Source organism: Suricata suricatta, chromosome 2 (assembly GCF_006229205.1).
Source record: "Suricata suricatta isolate VVHF042 chromosome 2, meerkat_22Aug2017_6uvM2_HiC, whole genome shotgun sequence".
Lineage (NCBI taxonomy): Eukaryota > Metazoa > Chordata > Mammalia > Carnivora > Herpestidae > Suricata > Suricata suricatta.
This window is the reverse complement of record NC_043701.1, coordinates 96,003,651-96,020,440: the sequence shown is the minus strand read 5'-3', so window position 1 is coordinate 96,020,440 and position 16,790 is coordinate 96,003,651. Positions and strand designations below refer to the sequence as shown.

The 16,790-nt window shown below is 38.7% G+C and overlaps 1 protein-coding gene across 1 annotated transcript in view; it reads right to left on the bottom strand.

The window, feature by feature from the left end:
• DNAH11 (dynein axonemal heavy chain 11) overlaps positions 1-16,790 on the bottom strand; it is a 335,444-nt gene that overhangs the window by 206,215 nt on the left and 112,439 nt on the right. The window lies entirely within an intron of this gene.

Sequence of the window (16,790 nt, the reverse complement as noted above, 5' to 3'; positions counted from 1 at the left end):
CTTAAGAAACCTGCAAAAGAGGAGCAAGTTCAAGTAAGTAGAAGGAAGTAATCAAGATAAAGCAGAAATCCATGAAATATAAAACAAAAGAGAAAAATTAGCAAAGTCAAAGATTAGTTCTCTGAAAAAGTAAACAAACTTGATAAACACACAGAAAGTCTGATTTAAAAAAAAAAAAACCAGAAAACACAAGTCACCAACACCAGGAAGACAAGAAGGACATGATGTGAGATCCTACTGATGTGCTAAAGATAATGTCAGGAAACAAAGACCAATTCATGTCAATACATTTGAAAACTTAGATCAAGGCTGATTGCAAAGGTCCAGTCAATGCTTGATCTACTGCAATGACTCCACGTACCCACTATATAGTGTGAAAGCAGCCAAACACACAGGCACTGGGTCAGATTGAGCCAGAAGGCTGTAATTTGCCAGACTGTGACTTGGATGAAATGAATAAATACCTTGAAAAACACTATTTTCAAAAAGGACACGAGAAAAAAAGACAAAAGCTACATAGAAGCATATATATAAAAGAAAGTGATTTATGGGGACTCCAGGGTATCTTAGTTGGTTAAGCTTTTGACTCCTGATTTCAGGCCAGGTCATGGTTTCGTGGTTCATGAGATTGAGTCCCATGTCGGGCTCTGCACTGACAGAGTAGAGTCTGCTTGAGATTCTCTCTCCTCTCCCCCACAATAAATAAATGAACTTAAAAAAAAAAGTTCCGGGGCACCTGGGTGGCTCAGTAGGTTAAGCATCCGGCTTCAACTCAGGTCATGATCTCACGATTCGTGGGTTCGAGCCCCAAGTCGGCCTTTGTGCTGACAGCTAGCTCAGAGCCTGGAGCCCATCTTTGGATTCTGTGTTCCCCCCTCTCTCTGTGACCCTCCCCTGCTCGCACTGTCTGTCTGTCTGTCCCTCTCTCCCTCTCTCTCTCAAAAATAAAGAAAACATTTGAGGGGAAAAAGTTCCACAAAGAAAACTCTAGGCCGAAATGGCATTGCCAGTGATTTTTATCATAAACTCTTTCACAAAATGCATGAGAATAAAATACTTTCAATTCCTTTTAAGGAGTAGAATGCTGATCACCAAACTGGCAGTGATATTCTAAGAAAATTACAGATAAACAGCCCTGAAGAACATATACAGGGAATTTCAGGACAGAATATTAGCAAATGAAATCCAACAAAAATACATATACACATATATAAATGATAATACATCATAACCAAGTGGAGTTTATTTCAGGAAAGCGAAACTGGTTTAGTATTCAAAAATTCACCACAGTCACAGAAAGGAGGCAGACACACAAATAATCTCAACAGATTTGAAAAAGTTCGAGGTTTCTTCAAGATAAAAATTCTCAGTATGCAGCAAAAGAAGGGTTCTTCCTTTATTTCAGAAAGGGCAGCTACAAAAACCTCCATCTCCTAGCATACTCTGTGGTGAAAATCTATATTACACTTCCCTGAGACCGGAAATAGGCCAGAATGTTTGTTCTAAGCACTTTCACTCAACATTGCACTAGAGGCCCCAGCCACGTCAGTAACTAAAGAAAAGGAAATACAGGGCAAAAAAGAATGGGAGACAAGAAGTAAACCTGTCATTACTGACAGATGATATGTTCATGGACACAGCAAGCCCTATGCAATTCTTAAAAAAACTCACTAAAAAAAAAGCAAATTTGGCAGAGTCCTAAGATACATAGTGAGTATTGAAAAATCAATCTTATATACGAGCCACAAATATTAGAAAACAAAAATTTTACTTAGTGTATGTTTACAGCATGAAAACGTATAAACTATCTAAAAGTAAGTCCTACAAGAAATGTCTAAGATCTTGACACTGAAAACCACAGAAATATTTTGAGGGAAATTAAAGACAACTTATGTCAAAACATACACCATGTTCTCGGATAAGACTCACATGGTTTGAGATATACATCCTTCCAACATTCCTATTTATTCCTAAAAATAAACAAACAATATGATAATTTATGTAGAAATGAACAGAACCTAGAATGATCCAAAATTTTTTGGAAAAAAATTAAAAATAGAACTAAGTTGGAGGCTATATATAACATGATTTCAAGGCTTACTATAAAGCTACGGTAATTAATACAGTGTGGATTTGGCAAGAAAACACAAAAATAGAGGAGTGCAACAGGAGAGTCTGGAAATAGACCCCCATGTATAAAGTCATTTGACCTTGGCCAAGGTGCCAAGTTAATACAATAGAAAAGAAAAAGATTTATCTATGGATCACAGCTCTAAATGAAAAAACCCGTAACCATAAAGCTACTAGAAGGACAGAGGAGAGTATCTTCCTGACACTGAGATCCGGCAAGAATTTCTCACAAATAGCAGGTATCAATCATAGAAGAAAAATCTGATACACTATACAACATTAAAATGAAAACATTCCAGGGGCGCCTCGGTGCCTCAGTCGGTTAAGCCTCCAACTTCAGCTCAGGTCGTGATCCCCAAGTCCATGAGTTTGAGCCCCACATCAGGGCTCCATGGCTGATAGCTCAGAGCCTGGAGCCTGCTTCGGACTCTGTGTCTGCCTTTCTCTCTGCCCCTTCCCCACTTGTGCGCTCACTCGCGCTCGCTCTCGCTCTCTCTCAAAAATAAACATTAAAAATTTTTTTAAATGAAAACATTCCATTCCCAAACTTTACCATTAATAAAATGAGTGGTCCACTCATTCCCTGACAAAGGAGTTGCAGCCAAATAAAGAAATCCTCTAACCAACAATAAAAAGACAAACATTCAATTAAGAAAAAAAAAACTAGGCAAGTTATTTGAACAGATACTTCACAACAGAAGAAATCTGAATGCTAATAGACATGTGAAAGGTTACTCAACATCTTTATTTTATTTTAGAGAGAGAAAGACTGCACACAAGCACGCATGGGGGGTGGGGGCAGAGCAGAGGAAGAGAGAGAGAGAATCTCAAACAAGCTTAAATTTCAGCACAGAGCCTGATGCTGGGGCTTAATCTTCCAAATCTGGGATAATGACCTAAGCCGAAATCAAGAGTAAGAGGCTCAACCAACTGAGTCACCCAGGCGCCCCGCAACATCTTTAGACATTCGAGATAAGCCAATTAAAAGCACAGTGAGACAGGGGCACCTGGGTGGCTCAGGTGGTTAAGTATCTGACTCTTGATTTAAGATCAGATCATCATCTTATGACTCTGTGATTGGGTCCTACATTGGGCTCCATGCTCAGCATGGAGCCTGCTTAGGATGCACTCTCTCCGTCCCTCTTGCACTCTCTTTCTCTCTTAAATAAACAAACTTAAAAAAAAACACAGTGAGATACTATTTCACACCTATTAGAATCGTGAAGATTAATGACACCCAATACTAGCCAGAATATGAAGCAACTAAAACTGTGTCACCTTGTTAATGGGAACATAAGAATGGAGACCTGTCCGGCCATTTTTTAAATGGGTAAGCACACACCTTCTCTGTAATTCAGCCATTTCACTTTTAGATACGTTACCCAGGAGACAGGAAAATATAGGTTAAAAGGTTTGGACAAGAATGTTCCAAGCAGCTTTAGAAATAGTTCCCTCAAACTGGAGACCCCAAGGTCAATCAACAGACTAAAGTGGGGCATAGTTATACAATGCAATTCTAAGAAACAAAAAAGAATAAACTTCTAATGCATGTAACAACACTCTTGTAAGAAATGAGAAGGGTCTCAGATTTTACTCTACTTGCATTTGAAAGTCAGCCTGGCATACATTAAGGGATGCTGGCAGAAGACACAGAACTACTGAGTCACAGATAAAGGATGGTTCATTAGAGCAATAGTATTTAGTATCAAAGTAGCTACATTTACACCAGTTCCTGACCCCTAGCTTTGCAAAGATAACCCCAAAGGAGCCACATAACGCTTGTACATGCAGTGAGCTGGGTTACAGGAGAGGAACCTTGAGTTCAGGGAACCTAAAGCTTTTCTAACAAAGAGTATATCCCACCTTTGCCCTGCAGGATTTGATCTTTGTTATACTGGAGAGTAAGCCACTCTTCCCTTTGCTCTGGAGAGAAACACTATCCTCCAAGGATGTTTGTAATACAAACATTTTTGCAAAGATAGTCTAGGACAAAGGCAGTAAGTGCTTCTGCTCAAAAAAATGTGCAAAATTTGAGACCCACAAAAAATGGTCTTCCAACAGTGTTAAGGGAAAAATCCAGACCAAAAAAGAGGATAGGTTAATTCATGAGATTGGCCAACTGAATTTTCTCTCATACTTTATCACTGCCTGCGTTTTGTATTGCTTATTAGAACTCTGTAAAATGAATAAAACAATTTTCCTCTTTTTCTACACTCTAGAAGAGTTGATATATGATAGTATTTTTCTGTTTTGAAACTTCTGATGAAGCCACTGGAGCAGGGCTCAACTTAGGGGGTGGGTATGCCACTTCAACAACCTTGATGACCATTTCAACTATTTCTATGGTTGGGGGTCTACTCAAGTTTCCATCTCATTTTGAATCTATTTCAGAAAAAGTGTTTCCGGAAAATCATCTATTTATTTTAGATTTTTGACTTAATATTTAGCATAAAATCACACATCAGATTATATGGTCTTTTTAAAATCTCTTCTCATAGGAAGTTATGATTCCTTTCCCTTACCCCCCGCCCTTTTTAAATTTATTTTTTATTTTTCCTTTCCCCTAACTTGTAACAATTTGTTGTTAGGGTCCATTCAAAGAAAAGATTCTTGGATTAATGGATCAGAGTGGACTTACATGGCATATATGGGTAACAAATCTCTTTTTCTCTTACTGTCTGTCACTGTAGAGATCTTGAGTTACTTCAGGATCTTTTCTACAGATGTAGGCAAACTAGCCACTAGCCAAATCTGGCCCACTATCCGTTTTTATAAATAAAGTTTTATTGAAACCCCATCATGCCTATTTATTTAAAAATTGCTTAGGATTCCCTCCCTACTGCAACAGCAGAGAAAAGTAGATATGAAATAAACTGTACAGCCCCAAAATACTAATATATTTCTATCCCATCCTTCAATGAAAAAGCTGAACAACTTCATCTCTAAAGTCAAGATGTAGTTATAGCAGAAGTCCTCAATAAGTATCCCAGAGTGTTCATGAAGCAGGTCCCTGGGCTTTATCCTGGGAGCAACAGACCCACTGATAATCTCTCAGGAAATATACAAGAAACAGAACTGTTTCCAACAGTCCATTTCTTCTACATTTACTCCTTATCACTGACCATAGACCACCCCCCCATGGGTTGATTTTTTTTTTTTAATTGAATCTGAGTTTGTAATTTCTCTGGAATTTCATTGGATAAAAGAGACTTATCATTCAAACAGTTTTTTTAAATATGTCTCACCTGTGGTTTTACCTGCTCTTAATTATCAGTTCCATTTCATCTGTTGTCAACTTCTAGGCATTCCAGTATATCCAGTTACAATAGGATTTTTTTCTTGCTGGTCATTCAATACAATTTTTGCTGTGTCAGAGTTACCAGTTAAGCCCAAGATGGAGTCGCTAATGCTAAGCCCTGTGTCAGCAAACCAAAACTTAGTTTCTATGCTCAGCTTTCCCAGAAAGGCAGCCCTAGGTCAGTCAACTGGTCAGCAGCTGCCTGCTCAGCAGAAGTTACCTGACCTGGTTCCAAGACTTCCCTTCGTCTCGTACAAGGAAAGTAACCCTGACATAACCAATCAGCAAATGCCCAGTGTAATTTCCTTGTTCCTGCTCACTGGGTCTATGAAAATCCTGTGCCTTATCAGCTCTTGGGTGCTTCTTTCTGTTAGACTGGGTGCTGCCTGATTCATGAAAAGCTTACTAGATCGGTAAGTTATGGAAAATGTTTCTTTTAATAGAGAGGGAGGAAGACGGTATTGCTCTACCCATGGGTTCCTGCTGTATTACAGAGCATGAGGCCACGAAATCACACTTTTCTAGAGGCAGAAACAGAAACCTGTGTCCAGTGTACACCGGACAGCTGCAGCCTTCACAGGCTTCTCCTATTCATGCAATAAAGTTAGGATAAGGTAAGAACACTACCAACATTGTATTCAATTGGTTTTGAAAGAATTTCTCAGTCAACGACTGAAAATGAGGCCAAATATTGGCCTTAAGAAGCAAAATCAGAGTCTCTTGCTTCTGTATCTATTTCTTAGTCCTTGTAGAGGGGGGGAAGAGTCCCAATGAAAGAACTCTGGGGCAGCTCCCAGCACAGTAATAATTAAGTTTTTCAGGTCTAAAATGTTTCCATTTCTTTGATGATTTTCACACAGCTTAATAATAAAGAGAAAAAAAATCTGTCTTACCAGTTCCCAAGCTGCCAAAACAAAAGACTTTTGCCAAGGAACCCTCAAATCTGAGGAATTAAATTTATTCTATCTGTTGTATTTTCAAAGACTCTGGCAAGGCAGGGATATATAGCCAAAAGGCAGTATTTTTGCCTTTAATCCCAACATTATCTAACATAAAATCACAGTATGTCTACAGGAAAAAATAGAGTTTAAAATAATTCATTAATTTGTGTCACTATAATTTGGAAGTGAGGACTAAGCAAAGAAATTACTTGGGCAGGTAGATCCTTAATTACAGCTAACTCTGAACTCAGCTTTAAAATGAAGGTATTTTAGAGGAATAACGTTCATTTTAAAAACTGCTCACAGTATTAGCGCAAGCAATTTTAATTAAAAACAAACTCCAGCAGATGGTGACATCCATTTTTAAAGAGAGGACACTGAAGATGGTTCAATGTAGATGTGCGCGCTTCTCAGGCCCCAACTACAGCCTCGACCGCATCCACAGGTCAGCCTAATATGCGCAGTCGTATCAGTTACAAAATTGAAACACTGTATTGAAGGCATCTGTTGGCTGGTCTGTCAAACATTTCCATTTGTGCTAGAAGTGTTTCATAATTAAGCAGATAAATGCCTTTTTCATCAACCTTCCTCACTGCTTCTTGTTCAACATGAAAAAGAAGCATTACATAACTCTTAAACAAAATGAAAAAATTTTAAACTGTTACAAGGGAGGAAAAAAACCTAAGTTCTGTTAGTTAATATAATATGCTGAAGCTCCTGGGATATGACCAATTTGAGTTGTAATAATAAAAAGAATCAACTCAGTGTTGCTGACAGGATAGAGAGTGGACACTTCTCATACACGGATGACAATGTTCCAAAGGCTGAAATGAGGTATTACTCTGACCTGGCATTTTTAGTTCTGGAAGTGTATCGTGAAAACATTAAGAAAGATATGTGCAACATGTATGTATGTATATATAAGGCTGTTTACTGTGGGATTATTAAATAGTAGTAGTAACAACACTCTGCAACATATTGGATTAAGATGAATGGGCAACTCCTTTATTAACTGCTTTATTTTAAACAAAGCAAAAATACACTCACATGCAAAGTCCACAGTGAACCAGGAGAGATGTCGAAGGAGATAAAGGGATGGAAGGAGGAGCAGAGGCTGGGAGGGGTGTGTGTGACAGTCCCTGATGCCAGGGATGTGCCTCAAAAGGCAGAACAGTTGAATGTGGCTAATATGCTAACATCACAGCAGCCTGAAGAAGGATCCAGGCAGAGGCTCAAATACCAGACACTGAGGTTTAAACCGCCACACGGGAACACAACATTTCTGTCCCGTGCCTCTCACACTCCCTGAGCAAGGCTGGGAGTTAGAATTAAGACCCTGACCCTACAGCTGAGATCCTCAGAGTTGTACATAGTCTAATAAAGCACTCTAGAAAAATTCAACCCCTCCCCTGCCCTCATCTCAGAGAAGCAACGTGAAGGCCTGAAATATCTTGGGCTTTTGGAAAGGAAAAAAGTCCCCCAAGGGACATCAAAACCTCAAGCCTATGCCATGTGATCTGAAAATCCTAAACCGAGTCATCAACCACAAAATTAATCCAGGATCCACAAAACCTGTGGAGACCCAGAAGAAACAAGAACACACACTGCTCCTCCTTCCATCGCCTTGTCTCCTTTGATGTCTCTCCTGGTTCACTGTGGACTTTGCACGTGAGTGTATTTTTGCTTTGTTTAAAATAAAGCAGTTAATAAAGGAGTTGCCCATTCATCTTAATCCAATATGTTGCAAGTGTTGTTACTACTTCTACATGCTCTCTCCATGGCACACGGGATTCCTACAGAGAAAACAACCCTAGATGGACTAAAAAAAAATGAACATACAAAACCCAAATTCAATTTAAGAGAAGAACCAGCCTTAAAAGAACTGGCATTAGGACAATCTGAATCAGACTATTAAAAACGTCTCTCTCTTTAAAATAATTGAGACAAAAAATAAAAACCATAATGAAGAGATTTTTTAAAGAGCCAAAAAGAAATTTGGGAAAGTGAGATGTAACCATCAAACTTGAACTGATGAAAGGAGTATTTGTATTGAAGTGCTCACAGGTGCAGATCACTGGGATCTGCAATTTCCTTGAAATGAATGATGGAAATACGGTGGCAAGATCTATAGACGGGATGAAGCACAGATAGCATGATGAAGAAACTAAAATGTTACTTGTAAAATCTTGGTGTTGGATTTGCACACTGTCATACAATTGTTTTGTAAATTTAAAATGTTTATGTATTACTGTGGGGAATAAATTAATTACACATGACGTCAGACACCATTGTTACTGCCACTGTCACAACACCAATGACCGAGGGTGCCAGCTACGTGGCACTTACATTTCATTGAGCACTTTTAGATGGTGTTTAAATTTTTTTTTAATGTTTATTTACTTGTGAGACAGAGAGAGACAGAGCATGAGAGGGGGAGGGGCAGAGAGAGAAGGAGACACAGAACCGGAAGCAGGCTCCAGGCTCTGAGCCAGCTGTCAGCACAGAGCCTGACGTGGGGCTCGAACCCACGAACGTGAGATCTGACCTGAGCCGAAGTCAGAGGCTTAGCCGACTGAGCCACCCAGGCGCCCCGGGATGGTGTTTAAATTATATTAACTTAGTCCTAATAAGGACTAAGTGATACAGGCGCTGTTATGACTGTTTCACATGTTATCATGCTGAGGCACAGAGTGCTTATGTAAGTCATGCGAGGCAACACAGCTAATGAGCCGCAGCTAATGAGTTAACATTTTAACCTACATAACCTGGACCTAGATTCTTTTTTCTTCATCATTAACCTATAAGAAAAAAAAAGCGATTTGGAGGGTAGATTCGAAAGTCACCTCCGGAGCTCCTGGCTCAGATGGGAGAGGGTGCAACTCTTCACCTCCGGGTTCTGAGTTTGAGCCACCTGTTGAATGTTGAGGTTACCAAAAAAAATAGTTAACTATTCAAAAAGTTACCTAAAGAAAAAGTTGCCTAAATTACAGCACAAATAATGCAGAGCTTGAAAATATGAGATAGAGGTTCAAAGGCAGGAAGTATAGCATGAGAAATTCCATCCAGCCTATGGCAGGTAAAATTATAAATGAAGAAAATAGAGCAAAGGCACCAATCAAAGAGAAAACGGAGGGGAATTTTCCAAAATTGATGATAGACATGTAACTAAATATTCAAGAAGTTCACAAAGTCCTTAGCAGGCTATATTTAAAAACTGGGGGCAAAATCTACAACTAGATACAACAGAATAAAACACCAGAACCACAAAACAGAAAAGATTGTAAAAGGAGCCAAAGACCAAAGACAGATTGCTTATGAAGTAAAAATAATTTGACCTACAAGTTTACAAAAACAATTACTTTCTTTTCTGAAAGAAAGTAATTCTCAACTTAGAAATCTAGGCCTGGGGGTGCCTCGGTGGCTGTCGGTGAAGTGCTCGACTTCAGCTCAGGTCATGGCCTCACAACTAGTGGGTTCGAACCCTGCGTCCAGCTCTGTGTTGACAGCTCAGAGCCTGAAGCCTGCTTCGGATTCTGGATTCTGCGTCTCCCTCTCTCTCTGCCCCTCCCCTGGTCACGTTCTGTCTCTCTCTTGCTCTCAAAAATAAATTGCTATTACAAAAAAAAATTTTTAAGAAGAAATCTAGGCCTCAAATATGAAGAAGGAAATCAAAATAAGACAAGTATTCAGAAATTCTCCTACTTATTATCTATCACTGCACAACTCCTAAAAGACATATTGTAAAAAGAAGGGAAATGTCTTTCAAAATAAGAAATGGGGTAAAAAAAAAATAAGGAGCAAAGTCATTGCTAAATATATTGATAAATCAAGTAGGGGAACCTGAATGGCTCAGTTGGTTAATGGTCTGACTTCAGCTCAGTTCATGATCTCATGGTTCCTGAGTTCAAGCCCTGGTTCAGGTTCTGTGCTGACACCTTGAAGCCTGGAGCCTGCTTTGAATTGTGTCTCTCTCGCCCTCTGCACCTCCCCCGCTTGTGCTCTTTCTCCCTCTCTCAGAAATTAAATAAATAAATAACATAAATAAAATGACAGAAGTAAAGGCAGATTAAAAAAAAAATGAAACGGGCACCTGGGTGACTCCGTCGGTTAGGCCTCCAACTTCTGCTCAGGTCATGATCTCACATTCGTGGGTTTGAGCCCCACATCAGGCTCTGTGCTGACAGCTCAGAGCATGGAGCCTGCTTCTGATTCTGTGTCTCCCTCTCTCTCTGCCCCTCCCTGCTCATGCTCTATCTCTCTCTGTCTCAAAAATAAATAAAACATTAAAAAGAAAACCATTAAAAAAAATGAAACAGAACCATGTAAAAGAGGACATGGCGATCAGGATGAAGGTTTGGAATGTCCTCGGAAGGAGAAGGTACGGTCTAGTAACAGTTAACTGGAACACAAGCACTGGGAAAGGAAGAACTTCACTGGTGGAACCACAGAACCTACTGTAGTGCCACCTAAGCACGCAGACTCTCAGACTAGACCCAGAGAAGGCAGGAAATAATTCTAGTATATCCATATAATAGAACACTATTTGGTTGTTTTTAGTGTATATAAATACACACACACACACATATTTACGACAAGGAAAAAACATAGATAACATATTGAGTAGAAATTTAAAGTAACAACGTATGAAATGTAAGAAAAACACAACCTATTTTTCTATGTATTTTATATACAATGGATATAGATCAGCACAAATACACATTTCTATAAATAGCTACACATTGACACACATGCGCACATGTGTGTGTATATATATAGAGAGAGAGAGAAAGAGGTCTACACATTCACACAGAAACACAGAGAGAGGAAAAACTTTTGATGTCTCTGTACCAAAATATTATCCATAGTTATCTGTGGGAAGAGAATCTGAGTGCTACGGGCAAGTTTCTAATAATTATTTACCTTCATTCTCCAGAACAGATCACAGAGAGGGTCACAAATCAGCCCTCAACAAGTACAAAAACATCGATATCATACCATGCATATTTTCAGATCACAACGCTATGAAACTCAAAATAAACCAGGAGAAAAAAATTGGAAAGACTACAAATACTTGGAGATTAAAGAATATCCTACTAAAGAATGAATGGATGAACAAAGGAATTAAAGAGGAAATTAAAAAGTACATGGAAGCCAATGAAAATGATAATATGACAGCCAAATTCTCTGGGACACAGCCAAGGCAGTCTTAAGAAAGATGTATACAGCAATCCAGGCCTTCCTAAAGAAGGAAGAAAGGTCTCAGATACACAACCTAATCTTACACCTAAAAGAGCTGGAAAAAGAACAACAAGTAAAGCCCAAAACTAGCAGAAGAAGGGAAATAATAAAAATTAGAGAAGAAATCAATGCTACTGAAACCAAAAAAAAAAAAAGGAAAAAAAGAAAAAAAAAATATATATAGGACAGATCAATGAAACCAGCAGCTGGGTCTTTAAAACAATTAACAGCATTGATAAACCCTTAGCCAGTTTGATCAAAAAGAACAAGGAAATGACCCCAATAAATAAAATTAAGAATGAAAGATGAGAAATCACAACCATCACTGCAGAAATATGAATAAGAGAATATTATGAGAAATTATATGCCATAAATTAGGCAATCTAGAATAAATGGACAAATTCCTAGAAACATATTAACTACCAAAACTGAAAGAGAAAGAAATAGACAATTTGAACAGACCCATAACCAGTGAAGAAATTGAACCAGTAATTAAAAATCTCCCAAAAAACAAGAATCCAGAGCAGGATGGTTTGCCAGGGGAACTCTACCAAACATTTAAAGAAGAGTTAACACCTATTCTTTTGAAGCTGTTCCAAAAAACAGAAATGAAAAGAACGCTTCCAGACTCACTCTACCAAGCCAGCATTACCTTGATTCCAAAATCAAAGACCACCCCTAAAAAGGAGAACTACAGACCAATTTCCCTGAGGGACATGGATGCAAACTCTCAACAAGATAGTAGCCAACTGGATACAACAATACATTAAAACAATTATTGACCACCACCAAGTGGGATTTATACATAAAATGCAAGGCTGGTTCAATATCCACAAATCAATCAACATGATACATCACATTAATAAAAGAAAGAATGAGAACCACATGATCCTCTCAATAGATGTGGAGCCAACATTTGACAAAATACAGCATCCTTTCTTGATAAAAACCTTCAAGACAGTAGAGAGAGAAGGATCATAACTCATGATTATAAACATCATACACAAAAGACCCACTGCTAGTATCATTCTCAATGGGGAAAAATGAAGAGCTTTCCCCATAAGGTCAGAAACATGACAAGGATGTCCACTCTCACCACTGTTATTCAACATAGTGTTGGAAGTCCTAGCCGCAGCAACCAGACAATACAAAGGAATAAAAGGCATCCAAATTGGCAAGGAGGAGGTCAAACTTTCACTCTTTGTAGATGACATGATACTCTATGTGGAAAACCCCAAAAATTCCACCTAAAAAACTGCTAGAACCAATTCACGAATTCAGCAAAGTTGCAGGATATAAAATCAATGCACAGAAATTGGGTGCATTTCTATATACCAATAATGAAGTAACAGAAAGAGAAATCAAGGGATCGATCTCATTTACAGTTGCACCAAAAACCATAAAATACCTAAGTATAAACCTAATCAAAGAGGGGAAAGCTCTATATACTGAAAACTATAGAAAGTTTATGAAAGAAATTGAATATTTCCCCCAAAATGGAAAAAATTCCATGCTCATGGATTGGAAGAATATTGTTAAAATGTGGATACAATCCAAAGCAATCTACATACTCCATGCAATCCCTGTCAAAATAACACCAGCCTTCTTCACAGAGCTAGAACAAATAATTCTAAACTTTGTATGGAACCAGAAAAGACCCACAACAGCCAAAGCAATCCTGAAAAAGAAAACCAAACCTGGGGGCATCACAATTCCAAATTTCAAGCTTTATTACAAAGCCATAATCTTCAAGACAGTATGGTATGGGCACATAAACAGACACACAGATCAATAGAACAGAACAGAGAACTCAGAAATAGTCTCAAAAACATCCAATTAATCTTTACAAAACAGGAAAAGACTATCCAAGAATAACAGCAGTCTCTCAGCAAATGGTGTTGAGAAAACTGGACAGCAACATACAAAAGAATGAGCCTGGACCACTTTCTTATACCATACACAAAAGTAAACTCCAAAGGGATGAAAGTCCTAAGTGTAAGACAAGAAGCCATCAAAATCTTAGAGGAGATGTCAGGCAAAAACCTCTTTGATCTCCCCATAGCAACTTCTTACTCCATATGACTCCAGAGACAAGGGAAAGAAAAGCAAAAATGAACTATTGGGGGGTGCCTGGTGGTTCAGTTGGTTAAGTATCCAACTTCGGCTCAAGTCACGATCTCATGGTTTGTGAGTTCAAGCCGCACATTGGGCTCTGCACTGACAGTGCAGAGTCTGCCTGGGATTCTCTCTCTCTGCCCCTCCCCCATTCATACTCTCTCTCTTTCAAAGCAAATAAATAAACTTTTAAAAAATGCACTACTGGGGTGCCTGGGTGGCTCAGTTGGTTAAGCCTCTGACTTCAGCTCAGGTCATGGTCTCAGGGCTCGTGAGTTTAAGGCCCACATCGGGCTCTGTGCTGACAGCTCGGAGCCTGGAGCCTGCCTCAGATTCTGTGTCTCCCTCTCTCTCTCTGCCCCTTTCCTGCTCACTCTGTCTCTCTCTCCTTCAAAAATAAATAAACATTAAGAAAAACTTTAATAAAATAAATAAAATAAATGAGACCTCATCAAGATAAAAAGCTTCTGCACAGTGAAGGAAACAATCAGCAAAACTAAAAGGCAACGGATGGAATGGGAGGAGATATATCAGATATCAAATGACATATCAGATAAAGGGTTAGTTTCCAAAACCTATTAAGAACTTAACAAACTCAACACCCAAAAAACAAATAACTGGGAAGAAATGGGCAAAAGGCATGAATAGACATATTCCAAAGTAAACATCCAGATATCTCACACATGAAAAACTACTCACCTATCACTCATCATCAGAGAAATACAGATCAAAACTTTGGTGAGACACCACCTCACACCTGTCAGAATAGCTAACATTAACAACTCAGGCAATGACAGACGTTGGCATATACATACACACACACACATGTGTGTCTATATATGCATATATAAATATATACACATACTTTCATACATACAATGGAATACTACTTGGCAATCAAAAAGAATGAAATCTTGCCATTTGCAACTATGTGGATGCACCTGGAGGGTATTATGCTAAGCAAAATTAGTGAGAGAAAGGCAAACATCATCTGACTTCACTCATATGTTGAATTTAAGATACAAAACAGATGAACACAAGGGAGGGAAAGCAAAAATAACATAAAAACATGGAAAGGGGCAAAACATAAGAGACCCTTCAAAACAGAGAACAAACTGAGGGTTGCTGGAGGGGTTTTGGTTTGAGGGAGATGGACTAAATGGGCAAGGGGCATTGAGGAGGGCACATGTTGGGATGAGCACTGGATGTTATATGGAGGGGATGAATCACTGGATCCTATTCCTGAAATCATTATTGCACTGTGTGAGCTAGCTTGGATGAAGGGAGGGAGGGAGGGAGGAAGGAAGGAGAAAAACAAAAAATTAAAAAAAAAATTATTTTCCTTTTTCAATCTATACTTTGTTCTTTAAAAAAAAAAACCAAGGAAATCCTTTTTTTAGTGCTTGTTTAGTTTTGAGAAAGCACAAATAGGGGAGGTGAAGAGAGAGGGGACGGAGGATCTAAAGTAGGCTTCTGTGCTGACAGTGAGCCCAACACAAGCCTCAAACTCACAAACCACAAGATCATGACCTGAGCTGAAGTCAGTGTTCAACTGACTGAGCCACCCAGGTATCCCTTTTTTTTAATAAACGCTTTTTAAAAATATTTTTATGTTTATTTACTTATTTTGAGAGAGACAGAGAGAACCTGCATGGGGGAGGGGCAGAGTGAGGGAGAAAGAGAATCCTAAGCAAGCTCAACACTGAGCACAGAGCCCAACGGGGGGCTTGAACTCATGAACAGGGAGATCATGACCTGAATGGATATCAAGAGTCAGAGACTTAAATGTCTGAGCCACTCAGGTACCCCTATATGTTTTTTTTAATCTTTAAATAATACACATTAATTAATAAGAAATCATTAAATTCAAAATAATAAAGTTGATAGAAGAAATATGCATAAAATAGCATTTGCTGTCCTAAGCAACTAAATATTCTAATAATCACACAAAATGATGTACTAGAAGCAAGGAGATTGTTAAACGAAGTGAGGAAAAATAAAGGAGGAGGATTCATGTTGAAAAATTTAAGTCTGAGCAATGATTGGTAATACCTGAAATTTAAGAGAGGCTATTGTAACTACTTTTTTTAATTCTTACTTCACAGAGAATGAAAAAAAGTTATAATAAAAGCAGATACCAATGAATTAACCAGAAAATTATTTTTATAAGAAAACCATAATGTAATTAATTGCAATTTAATTATTAAAGTCGATTTTAAAAAATTAACTGTTTAGCTTCCTCGTCCAAGTGGCAGAGACCAGAACTGTCAAGCTATGTGCCCTAGGAGAAACCAGCAACTTTTAAAAATCTAATCCTGTAACTTAAACCAACGCCCCATGTTCCTCAGGATGTATATCAAGAATATATTCCTCCCCCAAAGCAAACAATACAAAAACTTTTGTAAGATAAACAAGTCAGGTGGTCTCTACTCCAGATTGAAGCAAAATTAAAAAAAAAAAATCAGCATGCTCTAAAACCTAAAACTCCTGAATATGTTAATGTTACAAGTATCCTTCTTTCTCTGAATCTATTTGACTTTTAAGGGACTGAGTTAAAAATACTGCTAGGAGGATCAGCAGTGGAGAGCAGTGGAAAACACTCTGCGTTCTGCGGCCCCCGCCTGTCTTACTTACACACTCTGTACAATGCTGGGCAAGTAACTTACTATCCCTGGACTCATACTTTATCCACTCAAAATAAGAAAGGGAGGGGCACCTGTGTAGCTCAGTCGGTTGAGCATTGGACTTCGGCTCAGGTCACGATCTCACAGCTTGTGAGTTCAAACCCCGCATGGGGCTCTGTGCAGACAGCTCAGGGCCTGAAGCCTGCTTCAGATTCTGTGTCTCCCTCTCTCTCTGCCCCTCCCCTGCTCATGTTCTAGGTCTCTCTCTCTCTCAAAAATAAATTTAAAAAAATTTTTTTTAAATAAGAAAGGGAGACAAACCAATATTTAAATACCTTTCAAGCCTAGTATTCCCTTAATGTAAAAGCTAGCAGAAAGGCCTTATCTCTGAATTGTTTCACAACTACGAGCTCACCTTAAGACGGGAGGCTTAGGGAGAGGTCA